Source organism: Saccopteryx leptura, chromosome 5 (genome assembly GCF_036850995.1).
Source record: "Saccopteryx leptura isolate mSacLep1 chromosome 5, mSacLep1_pri_phased_curated, whole genome shotgun sequence".
NCBI lineage: Eukaryota > Metazoa > Chordata > Mammalia > Chiroptera > Emballonuridae > Saccopteryx > Saccopteryx leptura.
Window position 1 is genome coordinate 60,861,306 of NC_089507.1, and position 19,960 is coordinate 60,881,265.

The 19,960-nt window shown below is 36.2% G+C and overlaps 1 non-coding gene across 1 annotated transcript; it reads right to left on the reverse strand.

Moving 5' to 3' along the window:
• Positions 1-270: 270 nt before the first annotated feature.
• LOC136407314 (U6 spliceosomal RNA) lies at positions 271-372 on the reverse strand. The gene has a single exon (XR_010751866.1). It is a non-coding gene; the product is annotated as a U6 spliceosomal RNA (small nuclear RNA).
• Between the last annotated feature and the right edge of the window lie 19,588 nt (positions 373-19,960).

Sequence of the window (19,960 nt, forward strand, 5' to 3'; positions counted from 1 at the left end):
GAATAAACTGAACTTGATTTATAACCTGAGGATGAGGAATGTTTTTTATAGCTAACTATATTTGTGAGAATATTTACAATATAAAATATCATTAAACTTTTAAAGTGCTTTTTTTAAATAGGTTTATTTTATTTAGCAATTTGTGATAGTTTAGCCACTGATTATGACCTCACTGATCAAGCTTTCAATAATTAGAGTATAAAAGGAAAATGCAAACCTTTTAGCATGTGGAACATAGCAACAATCCTTTCTTCTCACAAAATATTATTATTGTTATTTTAATGCTTCATGAATTTAGGTGCCATACTTGTGTAGGAGTCATGCAAATTTTCTCTGTATCATTTCAATGTTAGTATGTGTTACCAAAGCAAGCACACAAACTATTATTTTAAAAGTAAAATAAACAGTGGTTCTGTCAGATTAAATTAAAAAGTTAAGTAGAGCCTGACCAGTGGTGGCACAGTGGATAGAGCATTGGACTGGGACCCAGAGGACCCAGATTTGAAACCCCTAAGTCACCGGCTTGAGCATGGGCTCATCTGGCTTGAGTGTGGGGTCACTGGCTTGAGCCCAAAGGTCATTGGCTTGAAGCCCAAGGTCGTTGGCTTGAGCAAAGGGTCTCTTGCTCTGCTGTAGCCCCCTGCTGAAGGCACATATGAGAAAGCAATGAACAACTAAAGTGCCACAGCAAAGAATTGATGCTTCTTATCTCTCTCCCATCTTGTCTGTCTTTCTCTATTTGTCCCTCTCTCTGGCTTTCACTCAGTCTCTGTTAAAATTTTAAAAAAGTTAAGTAGAAACTTAATGGATCAGATCAACAGTCAATGTTTCAGAAGTAACGGAGCTGTGTAAATGGTATATACTGTGAATGGAAAATCACGTAAGAAATGTTTTAATGACCTGAGCTTAGTCAGCAGCAGAAAGAATGGACATGATGACCTCAATCTGAGAGGTGATTCAGAAGTGGGGATGGAGGATGGAAAAGAGGACATGTTAAAGAGAAAGTGAAAATATGATCACAATTTAATAGCTTGGATGAATACTTACCTAGTTTTTCAATAAGAGATAAGATATGGATTGCATGGTATTGAGAGGTGACTAAGAAATAAGGAAAAGCTTTTGAAAGCTTCAGATAACCATGTAACAGCCAACATGAAAGACATTTAAAAATCTAAACCTATTCATTCTCACCTTTCTTTACTCTTCAGTAAATCTCTTCCATTCCCCTAGTCTACCCTCCTCAGGAACTAAAAAGTCAGTGATACAGTCTGACCTGTGGTGGCACAGTGGATAAAAAGTCGACCTGGAACACAGAGGTCACTGTTTGGAAACCCTGGGCTTGTCTGGTCAAGGCACATATGAGGATTGATGCTCTGCTCCCCTTCTCTCATTCTCTGTGTCTCTTTCTTTCTCTAAAATGAATAAATATTTATAAAATAAAAAAATACTCAAAAAATTAGAAAAATAAAACAGTGATACAAACCCAATATGCAGTTTTACATCTAGTGTTTTTATTCATACCATCTTTTTTCTTGTGTGAAGTGACCCTTCTTTCACATATCTTCTAGCTTAAATCATATTGGTGCTACAAGGGTCAACTGAAGTGTGTATACTTCATTCCCAGGCAAGATCTATTACTTCTTTTTCTATGTTTCCATAAACCTAAGTTCATAACTTTATTACAGCCTTTATCATATCAAGTTATTTTAAATTGCACGTTTCAGTCTAGTCCACCAGAATGTAAGGGCTTAAAGGCTGAACTTGCCTTTTTCTATAAATGAAAATTACTTTATGTAAATTGCTATATATTATTTAACATCAACTAATTAAAACATATTTACCCACTCTTGCCATTCACAGGCTAAGCTGCTGACGTTGCAACCATAAATTCTATTGACACAGAGAATCAAAGAGACTAATAAAGAGTGTCATAAGTTTCAAAATCATGAGGAAGGCTCTAATGATGGTGTAAGCTAACAGTCACTGAGTACTTTTATGTATCAAGCTTGGATCCAAGCACTGTATGTGTATTATGTAATCGAATCCTCATGACAACTCAGTGACAGAGAAAGTAGAGGCTACTTATAGAGATAGGTAGGAAGACACTGAACCAAGACTGGGAAGCAGTGAAAACTTCCTTAACAAAATGAAGACCTGAAAAAAAGACTAGGAATTAGGCAAGTAGAAGGGAGAGACAGACACAGAGAGATGGTGTGTGTGTGTGTGTGTATTTGGATTAGAAAAGAAAAAAGTGTTTCTAATAGGAAACAAAGGCCAAAGGTCAATCAATATATAGTAAATGGATATTGAGATTTGTACAGTGGTACCTTGACATATGAATTTAATTTGTTCTGTAACCGAGCTCGTAAGTCAGTCAACTCATATATCAAACTGCTGATATTGGACCTGTGCGCCAACGCACCAACTAGTGGCAGCTTCTATCCCAGAATTTCGCTCGTATCTCGAACAAAAATACAGACTGAGTCACAGCTTGTATCTTTAAAAAAATTGTATGTAGGTCTGTTCGTATCACAAGGTACCACCGTACTTCCAAAATCAGACTATATCATAAAGTTTAATTCCTTTAGAAACAGTCACAAAAGCTAAGAACCAGGCCAGATTTACTATCCTCATTTTGCAGATCAGAGCACAGAATCTTAGTTCCAGGAAATGAATTCCCAAAACCATGTAGAGTCATTGACAAAAGTCAGTTCTCAGGCCAGGTTCTTTTCAGGATACCAAGCCCACTGCCTCTGTGGATTGTTTAAAGCGTTCTATTCAGCCAGCCAACGGCAGATGTACACAGACAAATACCATATTTCCCCATGTATAAGACACTGCTATGTATAAGATGCATCTTAATTTTGAGCCCGAAATATGAAAAAAAAATGTATTATATAAAGTTATTAAACTCAAGTTTTATTCATCATAAAATTCATACAACTCTTCATCCAAGCAAAAAAGTGGGAAATACAAGTCAAAAAATTTACAGCCACTGTATGGGATGCACCCAGTTTTTAGACCCCAAATTCTCCCAGAGAAAAGGTGTGTCTTATACATGGGGAAATATGGTAATGTTTTATGATTCCCAATCACCACATTCCAGTTCACATTCTTCTCTTTTGATTATTATTTAATAAGAGAAATATAAATTATGGGACATAATAACACCTATCTCTACTCAGTCTCTAAACAGATGTGATCTAGAAATGATTCTTCTTAATCTTCTCCTCAACACATCAGTTTCACCCTAAAAATGTGTCATCGCTTTTTGTCTTGCAGATTATAATAATTCCATTTTAACCATATCCCTCAGAGACAGTCTTATTTGGAGCTGTAGGAGCATGACCTTTGGAGGCAGACAGACTTGGGTCTCAGCTCTGGGTTTGCCACTTACCAGCTATGGTGACCTTGACATAACATTTGTAGGTTAGTTCCTGACCTCATAGTGTTCCTGTGAAAATTTAAGGGGTAACATGCATGTAAAGTTCAATGCACAGTGCTTGGTACATGGTATCTTTTAAAAACACTTAACTTGTGAGATAGACTTTTTTAAACACCAAATCATAAAATCATAGCTAAAACTGTCAGCTGCTTTAATCCTTCTACTTTACTGCTAGGTCTGTAGACTGGTAAAGTTCTTACTTGCTAAAATGAAATATCCACTTAATTCCTACCACTAGACTGTAGACTTTGTAAGAGCAAGGAATGTGAATTTCCTCTATGTTCCGGCATCTACCAATGTGACAAGCACATAGTGAATACTTATAAAAATTGGTTGAATGATCTAATTATTTTATGTCTGATCCAAGGCTAAAACTCAGGCTTCCTAGTATCTAGTTCTGTAATTTTTCTTTTACAGCACCAAAAATTAAGGTAAAATAAAAATTCCTGGTTCTTCACTTTGTAAAAGATAGTCTGGGGAAATTTTGGTCTTAGAAATTTTAAGTTATTCTATGATGTTCCAATATGTTGCTTTTCATTCTGCTCAGACCCCATTGGTGCAAATTCACATGTGTATGGATGTTTGGGAAGGGAGCGAGGATTTCAGCTGAGCAGTTAGGAAGTGAGGTAGTGCTGAGTGTGAATATCCTGCCTGGCTCCAGCACCATGTTGATGCATTTTAAATTGCTTTCTTTACAACTCCAGTCCAGAGGAAATATTGTCTCTGAGCCAAACTGGGGCAGGGCATTCCAACACAGTGAAGTGGAATCAGGAAATCTCAAATACCCCTTGGACATGGCTACAGCTAATTATGTAGAAATAAATCCCACAGTGGGATCCTTCAACATATACTTAAACAAAATCATGCACTTAAACAAAACAACATATACTTAAACAAAATCATGCACTTAAACAAAACAACATATACTTAAACAAAATCATAACCTTATAAAGAAACCATGAACAAATGTCCATTTCAAAACCCACTTAAGTTGCTCAAGCTGTGGATTTCCTGGCCTTAATTTTAGTAGCAGTATTGGCAGCTGATGGAAATTAATGCGTGGCTTGCAGATGCAAAATACCATAGAAACCTGACCAGTATTGCTTAATGGGATGACATCAGATTCTCCATAAAACGGAGTGCAAGTTTTTGAGAATTCATCTATTTAAACAAAATATAATACAATGAAAAACAAATAAAAATCAGCCATACAGCCATTATTGTTTGCCTAAAAATAAACAGTGGTTCCCACTCCTTTTCTTGCTTTCCCTCCTGGGTCAATGATAAAATATACAGGAAACACATGATCCCTGTCTGCCAATTATCATTGGAAATATAACATTATCCTTTTTTTTTAACATATACGGAGCAATTTGCTATAAGAATGAAGGTGATTGTGATGGTTTTCATATAGTAAACTGTGCTAACTGCTTGAAGATTCACACAATTTAGGAGCTGACAGGTTCAATTCTCATGTAGAGGAGGTATATTGTGATGTCTTGGCACTGGTTAAATATTCAATCATTCCACTGCCCTGTCTCTGGGAAATATGCTAATAGATGATCAGTGCAGCCTTTGACTCCCAGGGCACATGAAGCCCAGAATTCCATAGCCTTGATGCCAGTGGGTCTCATTGTATTTGATGGATGCAAATAACCTTGCTTTAATATTTTCATTGATCTGGAAGGTATTAACAAAGGATTTTTATCACAGAGTTTTATAGAATCAAACTCTACTCCAAGAGTCTATTCAGTTTACTCTGATTAACACTTAATCTTTGATACATAAACGTTTCCTGACTTTTCATAATCCATATTAACAGTCATTACCCAACGAATCAAAGGAAGTCTTTAAAAATAGTATGTTTCCATATATCTCATTTTTTTCGGCAAACAAAACCAAACCTAGGTAAAAATAGCAAACCTCTGTTTTTGTAGGAAAAATTTAAAAGTCCTTAATACTAGGAAAGTTTATATTTTAAAGGAAAAGACATCCAAAGGTCTGGTTTGGCATAGAAATGTAATTGCAAGTTAGGAAATAAAAACAGACTTTTTTTTTCTCTGTTACAAAAGAAAGAAAAAGAAAGAAAGAAATCTGACTTGTGGTAAGTTGTTCCTGTTATGAAGTTCATGACTCAGAGTAGAAAGTTCACTGTGGGACAAGTAATCATTTTTCTGGATATGCCTCTAGGTATGTTTAAGTGTACACAGTGAGCAAATATTTAAAAATATTTATATTAAACTTGGAATGTCTGACACAGCTCAACTGAAATATGAAACTTTATTGCATAGATTCTTAAAGGAGTGAGGGTTTGCTTCTCCTGTTCTGGTTAGTGCCCATGTTGTACTTTTATTTTTCTTTCTGGAAGGATAAGCTACCAGGAGAAGAAGAGATTAAGAAAAATATAGATTGGGGTAGGAGCACAAATTTTCCCTAATTAAATACAAGGTATGGCCTTTGTTGTTATTTCTGTCCAATGTTGAGCTTCTTGGCCACATAATAATCATGTTCATATTCTTATTTTATGACAATTTTATGGTACCATTGTGTGCCAGGCACTTGCCTCTTAGAGCTGAAGATAGTCTTTCTCAATGAAACAGCTGAAGGAAATGTGTACAAATTGCTATAATATTAGAAGTCTACTCTGGCAACCCATCTCCTCTTCAGATGGCTTGTAGTTGGTTTTCATTTGGGAATAATGTACTGAGCCAGGACACGGGCATAAACATTAACCCTGGCACTGCAACCTTGTTGGCTCATATCATACTAAAATTTATAGTCTCTTCATAGAATTAAGATTCTAGTAGTGATTTAAATCAAATTAATCACACTGGCCATATTGGTTTCATTCCACTCTACATGTCTTAATTTGGTCAGGGGTGCATGCAGTAGCAATTTAAATAAATACAAGGATATTGGTTATTCTCTCACTGACAGGAAAAACTAGTAAGTATAATATAATTTAATTGTTTAATTATTCAAGTTTCATCAACCCTTTGATATTTAAAATATGCCTTGTAGTAAGAATGTCAGAACCTATTAAAATATATCTATATATACTATAAAGCAGTTTGTATTTATAAAGTTATTGATACTTAAAAATTAATAAACCTTTCTTTATTTTAATATTTAAAATCACTTCATCTGAAAATAAAGTTTACCTACTATAAGGCCAGTGGCCACTGCCATCATGGCCATTCACATGCAGGTTGACATTGGATTCAGGCAGATGGTATAGAAACAGTGGAGCCAAAAAATAGTGGGCCATTTTTTTATTAAAGTCTTGCACCAGCAGACGAGCAAACACACAGGGAAGATCGTTTCCCTCTCATTCAGAGCTCCCAAAGCCCTGACACATTTTCTGGTACCACAACCAGAAGAATCCTCTCAAGTTCCTCCTAGAATCAAAGGCCCCAAGAGTCTTGGTGGAGCTTGCAAAGCCCCTCAGCTCTCGTTCCCATCTGCATACCTTCTCTCTTTCTGTAATTACTGGCCTCTTCTTCAGCACTCCACATTCTCTCTGCTTGCTCTCCCTGCAAAGGCTGGCTAGGCCCACAAAAAACCCTCTTCCAGCAAACATTAGAAAAACAATGGCCCCTCCCAAGCAGGAATACAATCTGCAATTTGCAATCAACTGCCCTGTTCTGAGGGCAAGCACACATGTGGTTGTCCAGCACCATTTTTTAACAATAAAAGTGAGCAAATTAAAAAAATACAAATTTTACCAACTCATTTGCCTAACACCCACCACTACCTATGATTCTCTAGACTAAATAATTCTCTTTTATATTTCTTTTTTTTTTTAAGATTTTATTTATTTATTTTAGAGAAGGGGGGAGAGAGGGAGGGGAGGAGCAGGAAGCATCAACTCCCATATGTGCCTTGACTAGGCAAGCCCAGGGTTTCGAACCAGCGACCTCAGTGTTCCAGGTCAACGCTTTATCCACTGCGCCACCACAGGTCAGGCCTCTTTTATATTTCTTATAGCATCCAGATAGGTATTTGCTAAAGTTATTTATTTATTTTTTTTATTTTGGGTTGTTGTTTTTTTTTGGATTTTTCTGAAGTGAGGAGAAGCAGGGAGGCAGAGAGACAGACTCCTGCATGCACCCAACCGGGATCCACCCAGTAAGCCCACCAAGTGGCAAAGTTCTGCCCATCTGGGTTTTTGCTCCATTGCAACCGGAGCCATTCTAGTGCCTGAGGTGGAGGCCATGGAGCCATCCTCAGAACCAGGGCCAACTTTTGTTCTAATGCAGCCTTGGTTGCAGGAGGAGAAGAGAGTGATAGAGAGGAAGGAGAGAGGGAAGGGTGGAGAAGTAGATGGGCACATCTCCTGTGTGCCATGGCTGGGAATCGAACCTGGAACTTCCGCACACTGGGCCGATGCTCTACCACAAAGCCAGCTGGCCAGGGCCAAGATTTGCTAATGTTTTATATGAAGAAAGAAGACCATTGGGATGGTGGATTAAAACTAAGATAAATTTTAGGTCACTTATCTGTCAACCAGGACCACAATAATGATGTTATAAACCACCCTAAAGCTCAGTGGATTAGAATCACAATCATTCATTCCTTTTACCAATATGTTCTATTTTGCACTCATCTCAATGTTGTAGGAAATTATCAAATGCAGCTAGTATCAATCAACACATTTTCAACTTTTTGGCTCTCATCCAAATCTTTTCCTCTAGTTCTGGGTGGACCAACAGGTATTTCTTTTCTTTGGAATTATCACAATATTACCAAACATTTTGCCACTACATAACATTTTTTCCAAAATCTTCTCAAAGTTTCTTTGCTCTCTGCTACCTCATTCCAAAGCTGATACCATATGATTCCAGTACTTCTATGGCAGCACTCCACTTTTAGGTACACACTTTTGCATTAGTCAATATCAACATGATAATATCACTCATCAAATCACTCCACAATCTAGTAGCTGAAAATAACAATCATTCATTCCCTTTTGTGTATTTGTAAGTCAGCTAGGGCTTGGCTGACTAGGCTCTGCTCAGCTAGTCTTGGCTCCTAGATGTGGGCTGGATCTGAGTCTGCTGCAGTCTCTACTGCAGGTTAGGCTCAGGTTTGCTCCATGTGTGGTTTTTGGGGTCCAGGCTGCAACTGGTAATTATGGGAGTGTACAAGACATGGCCAAACACAAGCACATCTCAGTCCTCTGCTTGTGTCAGAGCCCCTAACATGTTTTTGACCAAAGCAAAATACATGGATGAAGATTAGGGAAGTATACTTTGTCTACCCCAGGGTCTTGGTAAAACGTAGACATATGTTATTGCTGTTAGAATCCATGGGAGTCTGAAAAGACCAGTGTGACAGGCTTTGTTGAAAGGAAGAAAGGAACCCTGCCGGGCTGACTCATAAGGGAGAGATTTGTGCCAGGCATAGCCCGGGTTTTAAGGGTTTTTGGGGAGGAGGAGTGAGAAGGGTCATGGGCATTTAGCCTATTAGCTGCTGAACAAAGGAGGGCTTTTTATGGAAATTTGCCAGGACTTTTCAGCTTGTGATGTCAGACATTCCTTTGTGGTTGCTCATCTGCTGCGAGCCCTGAAATAGACTTACTGGCAGAATTAAAGAAATAAAACCTAAGAATTGCTAGAGGGACCTAAACAATTTTGATCAATTATTTAATCTACCATAGGACCCTTTGTTGAAATTTCAATGAAATAATCCAAGCTATTATTATTCTACCAAAAATTATGCAACATAATACTTAATCTATTTTTCAACTGCACATGCAGCATTCTTATTATACTTTCTAAAATATTACGGCAATAGTAGGTGATGTTAGACAAGTTTAATAATTCTATAATAAGCCTGATCATATAATGAAAAGATTACTAACACAAATAAAACAATCACTTTTGCATTTTATAAAGCTTAACAATTTTCTCAGGAAATGATAAAATAGCCAAAGAAAATCATAAAATCTGACTTTACTCTCTAACTTATTTTGAAAGATTCTTTTCTATACAATATGATTTGGGAATTATTTTTGTTAATTTCTTCTCTCAAAAACACCTGGCAAGCTTATGTTAGTGTGAGCTTCCTATCTGAAATCTAATTCTTTATCCTGTCATCACCTGCATTCATTCTGTTGGGTACTGAATTGTAAACTGACCTCGAGAATAGAAAGTAGCGACAGCCCAAAAGCACATTGTCCAAAGGGGACTAAGATACTCAGTTCAAATCCATGATGCATCATTATTTAAGCCTTAAATTTTAAGGGATCTACAAGGATGGGCAAAGGTAATGGGAAATATTGGACAGAATTTAACCATAAAGATTAAAGGTAATATTGTTCCTAGGTGGCAATGAAGTGTGTTCATATTGGAGCTGCCAGTCAGAGATACAGAAACATTTTCCAGTAACCCTGAGAAAGGAGACTAACTTGGCTTGTTTGCCAGGTTGAGAGCAGTAAGAACTTCAGAAAATCATTTACTAACATGGAAAAAGATCTGCCATCTTTCCAAGGATTGGCATAAAACCAGTCCTGTATAATAAAGAATTTGGCTGGCCTTTCTCCCTGGTAGGGAGGAAGCTGATAAATCTCTGGAATTTCTGGAGAGATAGGAACATCTTTACTATTCATGGTGGGCCTCTAAATAGTTTGTGGCAATGAAGCTGACCACACCAGAAAGATCAACCATGTAGTCAGATGTAATTAGAGTTGGGGCTTTGAGCCATGTGATATCAAGCAGACCTCTGGGAATGGAGATAGTGGAGATTGAGTTCAGTCATAACTCCAATGATTCAATAAATTCGATCGTGGACACTTAATGAAACCCAAATAGAACTCTGGACACCAAAGCTTGAGGAAATTACCATTTTGACAAGATCCTGTGCATCTTGTTATACACTGATGTGCTAGGAGAGTGACTCCACAGAGCAGTGAACCTGGAAACATTATGTCTGGAACCATTTCAGTCCTCACCCTATGAACCTCTTCTCTTGTTTGGCTCTGATGTGTATTTTCTTCTTCTTTCTTCCTTCTTCCTTCCTCTTCCTCTTCTTTTTCTTCTTCTTTATTTGGTATAACAAAACTGTTAACATATATATATATATATATGTGTGTGTGTGTATACACACACACACACACACACACACACACACACACACACACACACACACATATATATATATATATATATATATATATATATATATATTTCTTTCCTGAGTTCTGTGAGTTGTTTTAGATAATTATCAAAACTGAGGGGTAGTGGAAACCTCAAATTTGTCATCAGTTGGTCAGAAGTGAGGGTAACCCTCAGAACTGGAGGTCAGCAACTATTGCCCGTGGCCAGAGCCCAGCTTGCAACTGCCGTGGCTGATGGCTGATGCTGCCTCTGAGTGATGCTGAGCTGAGATGGTCAGCATAGACTGCGATCCGTTTGCCCAGGGGAAATCATCTTGGCTCCCTGATATAGTGAGAATTTTACCTTATTTTCACATATTCTTTGTATGTGTGTTTGTACTAAAAATGTCCCGTGAAATTATGTTCAAATAAAATCAAATGATTATTTGTTAATAATAAACATTACACGTACAATTATTATTTTAACTTTAGTGTCTTTCAAGTTAAAAGTGGAGAAGACATCATTATCTGTTTTTAATTTGTCCATTCCCATCATTCTGTGCTCTGTTCCGGTGCCGTGAGGGCTAGAAGTCTGGGACCTAACATTTCCCAGCAACCCCTCCCCTAGCCAGCTGCTTCTTCTGTTCTGGCATGTAAGGTGGTAGGAAGTTATAAAGTGAGAAGAATGATAGTGGGGTTTTTTTTTGTATTTTCAAAGGGCTTTCTGTTTGTTTGCTTGCTTTTCTCTTTTAGGCACTACCTCTGGCAGTGGCAGAAATAACAGCAAGGGTGCGGCTGCTCTGCAGCAGTATAAACTCCAGGCTTCCGCTCAGGTCTTTGCAGAGGTGGAGCAGCAGTAAGTGCTGCAGATGTCCCGTCAGCGAGGTGCTCTTTGGCTCTGGATCCGGCAGCTACGACAATAGTGATTTTGCAATATTAGGTGACCTATGAGCCCCTAGTTTCCTTCGACTCATTCCGATGGCAGCATTTGCAGCAGTCTCGCCTGTGCAGTGAACATGGAGTCTGGGTGATACCCTTTCTCTATCTTAAGAGTGGTAGCAGCTTTTTACAGTCACTAATATCTGGGTTTTTTCAGTCCCTCCTTTTGTCTCCTCCAGCCATTCTAACATTTTTGTATAAAATTCCTCATTATAGTTTGAAATACCAATATTTTCCTGACCAGACACACAGACTGATATAGAGAGCAAGTAATATATTCCTGAAAAATTTTGTCAAATGGAATTTTTAAAAATAAAAACATATTATACGTAAATATAAAAACTTCTCTTTAGAAGAAATGAACTCTTCTGAAAGTGATACTATTTCTAATTCAAGTTCTCATAAATAATTTATCTGCTGTATAAATTTTTATTTTTTTATTACTGCAATTTTTTAAAGAGCTGGTTACACCTACAATTTTATTCTTAATGTATTCTGCTTTCATAATTTTCAAAATACTTTTATAATTTTATTTGTTATTTATATTATAAATATTTAAAATTTATTATAATTTCAAATATATATCAGTTTAATTTTTTATATGGTCAAATTTATTAATATTTATAAATTCCTTTTTTATTATTTTTGGTGTTACCTTTAGAAAACATTTTCCCATACTATACATATTCATTTATATCTTTTAAACTTAAATTGGAAGTGTCTTTTTTTATTGAATTTATTGGTGCTGCATTGGTTAATAAAATTACACAGGTTTCAAATATACAGTACTATAATACATCATCTATATACAGAATTTTAGAGCAAAGTATATTATGATCATGTAAGCATATTATTGTCAAATTTAAGACGTATCACAGTCAACTTGTGTGACAATAGAGATCATTGTAAGAGTAATTGTAATATGTGTCTGTAACTAGACCAAAAAAAAAAAAAAAAAAAGCTAGAGAGATGTTTTTATGACTGTCATAGTCAGCTCAGGCATCTATATATGTACTAGTACATAATGATTACCTGCAAATGCATTATTTACTTAAAATAACTGTCAATTACTGTAAGTGACTAAGGATTTTTGTTCTTTCTTTAAATTTACAGTATTCTTGAAGATTTCTAGTATGGAAACCTTCAAATTTTATTTGGCACCATTTTGGACTCATCTTCAAAAAACAATCTTAGTGTGAAAGCCATTGCTAATTGGAAACATAAAAACTAAATACCGTATTTTTAATCCCCATGTCATTTTTAACTAGTATATCACTGTTTAGAAAATTCGATTATTAGTCTTTCTATTCCAAGGCCTACTCAGCTTTTATGATATAGATTGAAACTTTAAAATAAAGTAGTTAAAGAAGCCAAACTCTGTTGTCACTCAGACTGATTGGGTTAGTCATGGTCACCTTCTTGGTGAAGACTTTCTTCCTGACTTGCAATGAGTGGTCTTCTTGCTATATATTCACATGGAGAGAGAGAGCTCTGGACTTTTCTGCATATAAGGACTCTAATCCCATCATGCAGGCTCTCTTCTCATCCATTCTCATAATCTCATCTAAACCTATTTACTTTTCAAAGGCCAATCTCCTAATACCATCATATCAGGACTTAGAGTTTCAAAATATGAATTAAGGGGAAAACACAAACATTCAATTCATTAAAATAGTTATGCTGAATTTATGGATTGTAAACAGTCAAATTATGGTTTAGCAAAATGTAATTAATAAGGAAAAGAATTCCAGAATAATTTTAATAACTGTTAGGAAATATACATAGTATTCCATACTTTTTATGTTCTACTTTAAAGCTTTAGTCTTCCTAAAATAATAAAATAAAAATTGTAATTTTCATGTTGATTTCAGTGCCAGTAAATTTTGTTCTGAGTTTAGTTGTTTTAAATTATAAAAGTATCTCTTACTGCTAATCTCTATTTTGTAATTGATATTCTAATTGGAAACAAAGCATATTTATATAAAAGCTCAATGATAATAATAAAAAAATCTTTAAAAATATTTCTACTTCTATACATCCAAATATTTATATTATATAAATAATATACCTAACTTGATTATTTTTTAAACCCAGCTATTTGGTAATACATGAACAGAACCATATTCTTTATATTATTTTATACTTTAGTTTTCTTGACTCTAATATTTAAGTTTATTGGTGTTTGCAGCGAAATAGACCAAAATATACAAATTATTTTGAAATTTGGGGAAGAAAGCTTAAATACAAATTACCACCATGTTATTATCATCTTTAGGCTTGCAATCTTTATTTCTAAGAAAAAATTTTTAAATGCCTCAGTAGGTAACTACAATAAAAAAATATATTCATACTTTTAACTCAGTAATCCTACTCCTAGTAATTTACATGGCATAAAAAAGTAAATAAAAACATATTTTATATTTATGAAGAACTTCCTTTGATTGCCTCTTATGAGAGTAAAAATTGGAAAAAAACAGTATACTGAAAATAGAATATGACTTGGTAAATTTTGCACATAACAGAATAAATACTGTTATAATTATGATGATTATATAAAAACACAAAAAGTGAATTTGATATAATATGAAACAGAAAAATGGAAATATTATGTTATACAAAACTAGATAGCAATTACAAAACAGACATATGCATTTTTTCAGGTTAATATCCAAAATGAAAATGAGATTTAAGATAGTCAAATTATGTTTCTGTTTATAAAATATTAGCTTTGCTCATATTTCATTTTAATTTAAAATAAAATGCTATGCATGTTAAAATTCTCCATTTGCAAAGGTATCAAAATTATGAGTAAGGTATAGGAGAATAGAGAGCATTTTAATGTGTGTTGCTAGAGTTAGATTAAGTCTACAAAACCAAACAATCTTTTTGACAAGACTTAAAGAGCAAAATTAGGGGAAAAAATGGTGGCATTAAAATTAATGAAGAAGAGCCTTTCTTTTGTTCAGAACTAGTTGAGAATAAAGCTGAAGGAGGCAGATAAATGGAGATAAAATTAGCAGTTTAGTTACTGAAAGATTGACTGGAGGGTATGGATTCAGATTTTGGCCAGAGAGGCTTGCTTCTTCCTAACCCCAAACTCCTTTGAATAGAAACTCTAAGACAGACTACTGAAGGGAAAGTCAGGAAAGATGAACTGACCAGGATTATAATTTAATTCATTTAAAAGAAGAAGAAGAAGAAGGAAGAAGAAGAAGAAGAAGGAAGAAGAAAGAAGAAGAAGAAGAAGAAGAAGAAGAAGAAGAAGAAGAAGAAGAAGAAGAAGAAGAAGAAGAAGAAGAAGAAGAAGAAGAAGAAGAAGAAGAAGAAGAAGAAGAAGAAGAAGAAAGAAGAAGGAGGAGGAGGAGGAGGAGGAGGAGGAGGAGGAGGAGAAGAAGAAGAAGAAGAAGAAGAAGAAGAAGAAGAAGAAGAAGAAGAAGAAGAAGAAGAAGAAGAAGAAGAAAGGGCAAAGAGAAAAAAATCTCCAGATTTTAAAATTGTTTTTTGAGATCTCTTCCACCCCCTGTGAAACACTGACCAATGTTTATCACCTACATGCAGGTGACTCTTGCCTCCTGTGACACCTCAGTTATTGGGTGCAATCAGGTGAAAAAACAATTTTCTACAATATTTTATTTTATTGTCATGCTAGGAATGAGTTCATGAAGCAAATGTCAGAATAAGTTTTTCTCTGATGCTTTATTTTACTTCATTTTTTTCAGTAAAATAAAAGTATCTTTAGAATATTGGGGTTTGTGTGGGTGGGGTCAGGATGAAAGTGAGATGAGTGAGGCATTGGCCTTTCAAGCTAAAATTAAGAGACTGCTAAAAAACTCAGTAATCAACATAAATAATATTTTATACAATATTAAAAAATATTAGTGGGCCAGTTTGCTCAGTGGTAAAGTGTTGGCCCCGTATGTGGAAGTCCTGGGTTTGATCCCCAGTCAGAGCACACAAGCGAAGTGCCCATCTGCTTCTCTGCCCTTCCCCCTCTCCTTCCTCTCTGTCTCTCTCTTCCCCTCCCACAGCCAAAGCTCCATTGGAGCAAAGTTGGCCCAGGGTGCTGAGGACAGCTCCATGGCCTCTGCCTCAGGAGCTAGAATGGCTCCGGTTGCAATAGAGCAATGCCCTAGATGGGCAGAGCATCTTCCCCTGGTGGCTTGCCAGGTGGATCCCAGTTGGGCACATGTGGAAGTCAGTCTCTGACTGCCTCCCCTCCTCTAACTTTGGAAAAATACAAAAGCAAACAAACAAACAAAAAAACCCAAAACAAAACAAAAAAAAACCCAATTAGTGCAAAAAAAAATCTATGATGAATAAAATATCTAAATGTTAAATTAAAAACAGGATCAGTAGTCATGATTATTTGATTATTTCCTTTTGCCTTAGGCTCTAATATGGCTTGCCATGTCACTGATTTGTTGAGTAGAATTAATATGTTTTAAAAGGGTACTTTTAAAGTGCTTTTTTATGTAAGAAATTAAAATTCTAAAGTTAAGATCTGAAAAGTCAAAAGAAGTATTTTTAAAAGCTCTGAAAATTTCGTAATTTTTGCTTACAAAATGTGCTTGGTTAATCATTTTTGTTAGCATCAGTCGAAAGCCAAAAGCAATACTCTTATGAATCCCATGCTAAGAAATATTTTATGCTCAAAAGTTTAGATAAAACAGAGTAATTTCACAAGGCCAAATTATTCTCAAAGACTAGTAGAACACCCTCATTATGCAATAAAAATGTATTGAGTACCAAATGTGGCTAGGTACGGAGGCTACAGAGATGTATACAGTGATACCTCGGTTCTCGAACATAATTCGTTCTGGGAGAACGGTCGAGAACCAAATTGTTCGAGAACCGAAACAATGAAACCCATAGGAAATAATGGAAACTGGATTAATTTGTTCCAAGCCCCAAAAATATGCCTATTTACTGGTGCTTTCTCACAAATAACGACTTCATTGATGCTGTCACCTGCTAACTCTTTTTCTTTAATGAAAATAAGAAGCAGCTTCTCCATTTCCTCCATTATCTGAGGCCTTTGCTTTGTTAACAATGTAACACCTTTGGCAACATTGGCAGCCTTTATAACAGCTTTATTCTTAAGGAAAGTTGAGATAGTAGATCTTGGCATGCCATACTCAGCAGACAGATCTGAAACACGTGTGCCCTGTTCATATTTGGCAATGATTTCTTTTTTCAGCTCAATCGTTGTTCTCACAGCTTTCCGCTTACCTTTGTCTGCATTACCACTTCTGGCTTTCTTTGGACCCATGTCTAAGGGTTAAATTCAGTGTACAAAGCGTGCACAAAGCGTGAGTCTCTCCACAAAGCGTGAGTCTCACCACAAAGCGTGACTCTCACCACAAAGCGTGACTCTCACCACAAAGCGTGACTCTCTCCACAAAAACGTGATTCTCTCTCTCCACAAAGCGTGACAAAGCGTGACTCACACTGATGACGCAGGCAAGGCGCGCTCGGCCGAATGAACGCCATTCGGCTCAACTCGGCTAATCTCGGACGTTCGAGTTCCAAATATTTGTTCGGATTCCAAGACAAAATTTTCTCGAATTTCCTGGTCGAATACCGATTTGGTCGAAAGTCAAGGCGTTCGAGAACCGAGGTATCACTGTACAAGGTAGTTTTCTTAGTCTTCAAATATGCACTTTGAATCCAGAGCTATTGGATTACAAATGGGGCCCTGGCAGATAAAATAGGAAAATACCATTTCTCTCGTCTCTCTTGTCAGCTTGTCCACCACTGCATTTAGCAAATGGAAGGGACCACCTTGAGAATCTCTTCTACTTTATGAGATGGGAAAAACTTAATCAACCCTCTTCTATAAGCCAAAGAAATTCTCCTGAGGTCTTAAAGTCTAGGAAGGACTTGAGCTCCTGAATGCTTTTGATTATAAACCTCTTGGAGATAAGGGATAGTCTGCCTTCTTCTTCATTGTACTCCTGAGCCCAGTTTAGCAAAGTATTGTAAGAATGAACAAAGACCTTGGATTGCCACCCTTATTCAGAAGACCAGCATATAATACCAAGTCTGTCTCCTGGTGACTGTGTCATTTTGGTCAGATACTTAACATCTCTGGTCCTCAGGTTCTTCACTGAGAAAACATCGGTAGCTATTATAAGAATTCCTCAATAATTTTTTAATTTTAATTTTGTGTGTGTGTGTGTGTGAAACAGAGACAGAGAGAAGTACAAATAGGGACAGACAGACAGGAAGGGAGAGATGAGAAGCATCATTGCAGCATCTTAATTGTTCAGAGGTTGCTTTCTCATATGTGCCTTGACTGGAGGGTTACAGCAGAGAGAGTGACCTCTTGCTCAAGCCAGTGACCTTAGGCTCAAGCCAGTGACCTTGGACGTAAAAAGCCAGGGACCTTTGGGCTCAAACCAGTGACCATGGGGTCATGTCTTTGATCTCACGTTCAAGCCAGCAACCCAATGCTCAAGCTGGTTGAGCCTGTGCTCAAACCTGTGACCTTGGGGTTTCAAACCTGGGTCCTCTGCATCCTAGTCCAATGCTCTATCCACTGTGCTACCACCTAGTCAGGCAGAATTCATCAAGATTTAAAAAGCAAATCTAACTTTAAAAAGATAAAATCATTGTCTGGAAATTGTCATTTCACTTAGTACAGGGGTTGGCAAGTTTTTTCTGTAAAGGATCAGATAGTAAATATTTTAGACTTTGCAAAACTTATGGCCTCTATCACAACTACTCAGTTCTGCTGCCACAGCCCAAAGCTTCCATACTGAATGGGCATGGTTCTGCTCCAACAAAACTTTACAGAAACAGGTGACAGGCCAAATATGGCCCTTAGGCCATGGTCATGCCAATTCCTGATCTAGTACAACAAAGTATAGATTTAAGCACTTGAAATATCCTTCCATGTTAAAAATCACTCGACATTAAACTCCAAGGGAACAGGAGCTGTTTCTGTTTGTGTCATCACTGGATCTCTAAGAGGTCTCAAAGTGTGCACCAGGGTGCACTGGTGCACCCTAGATTTCCAGGTCTGCCCTATGGTATTCCAGAGAAATATGTGCTTATTAGGGACCAAAAAGCCAACAGGGTTTTTGGCGGTTAGATTTTTGGGAGACAAAGGTGTGGGAAATTGGCTGTAAGCTGACAGTCTGTCCAAACCCCTCTCACTTGCCTGATTAGGTTGCAAAAGGCTGTTAAGCTGTGGTGCTAGATTGTTTACACTACCCCCCCATGTTCCCCAGAAAGACTGGAGGCAAGTTTCTTCTATCCTTTGTTTGGTGTAAAGTTACAATGATATGTATGGTGGGGTTTTCTGCACTCAACACAATTAAGAGTAAAAAGAGATGAATTCTTCAATGTATTGATGAGGAAATGAGAGTTTGCCTTTCAAATATGTGCCCAAACATTGAAGAAATCACTAGGACACATCAGGCTCATGTTTCTCATAAACACAAGAATGAAAAAACTTAACACATTTGTGCCAGGACATGCTGAATTTACTAAATCTTACTAAGAATGTGTCTATATATATATAAAAATATAACTTTTCTGGTTTTTTTTATTTTTAACCCCTTTTTTATAAATTCTAAAAAGCATAACTCAAAAAATGTAACATGAAAATGTTTTAATGTCAGAATAAATTTAATTTTGTCATATTTATTTTGTTTAATTACCATAAAAGCATGCTTGGACTTTATATTTTTTCTTTAATATTTGACTTAATTATTATAACATATCTCTCAGAAATTTGTATATAGTGTGCCTATAATTATTTATAGGATTTTAAATGCATCCCGACTTCAAAAAGTTTGAGAACCACTGCTCAAAGAGCTTAATCAGAGATTTCCATGTTTTTAAGAAATATTAGCCTCTGAATTCAGAGCAGTGCTGGACCTATTAAGTGCCTAGAACTTAATAAGTGAATGAAAAATGAGATAGAGATATTTCAATGTAAAAGTCTTTCTAACCATAACTTTATACAATATAGGATAGATTGAAAAATATCTCTCTCATACTTCATACCTGTTCTTTTCACACTTGTTTTTACATAATAGGCAACTTTATTTAAAAAAAAAATGTCTTACCATTTCCTCTCAGTGACAGAAAAAGAAGAAAATGCACAGAATCTGGATATTATGTAATTTATGTCCAAGCCCACAAAAATGTTAAGGCACGTGGTAGTGTGCATCATAAATCATTGTGATTTATTAAAAACAGAGGGATTATGGACCACTTCTGCAGTAGTACCCTAACACAGCAGTATTATAGGAATGATACCATTTAGACCTTATCAAGCTTGCACATAAGCAGAGTGCTTACTATATAATGTTAATTGAAACATGATATATGTCATTAGCATTCTTTTCCTAGACATCCCCTGTCTTTCATTCTTTGCGTTCTTTCTCAGGAATACTTTTTTCTAAGTGTTGTTTTTCTAATGTTATTAAATGCATCCAGGAGGGACTGGATCTGAAAACTGGACTGAATCC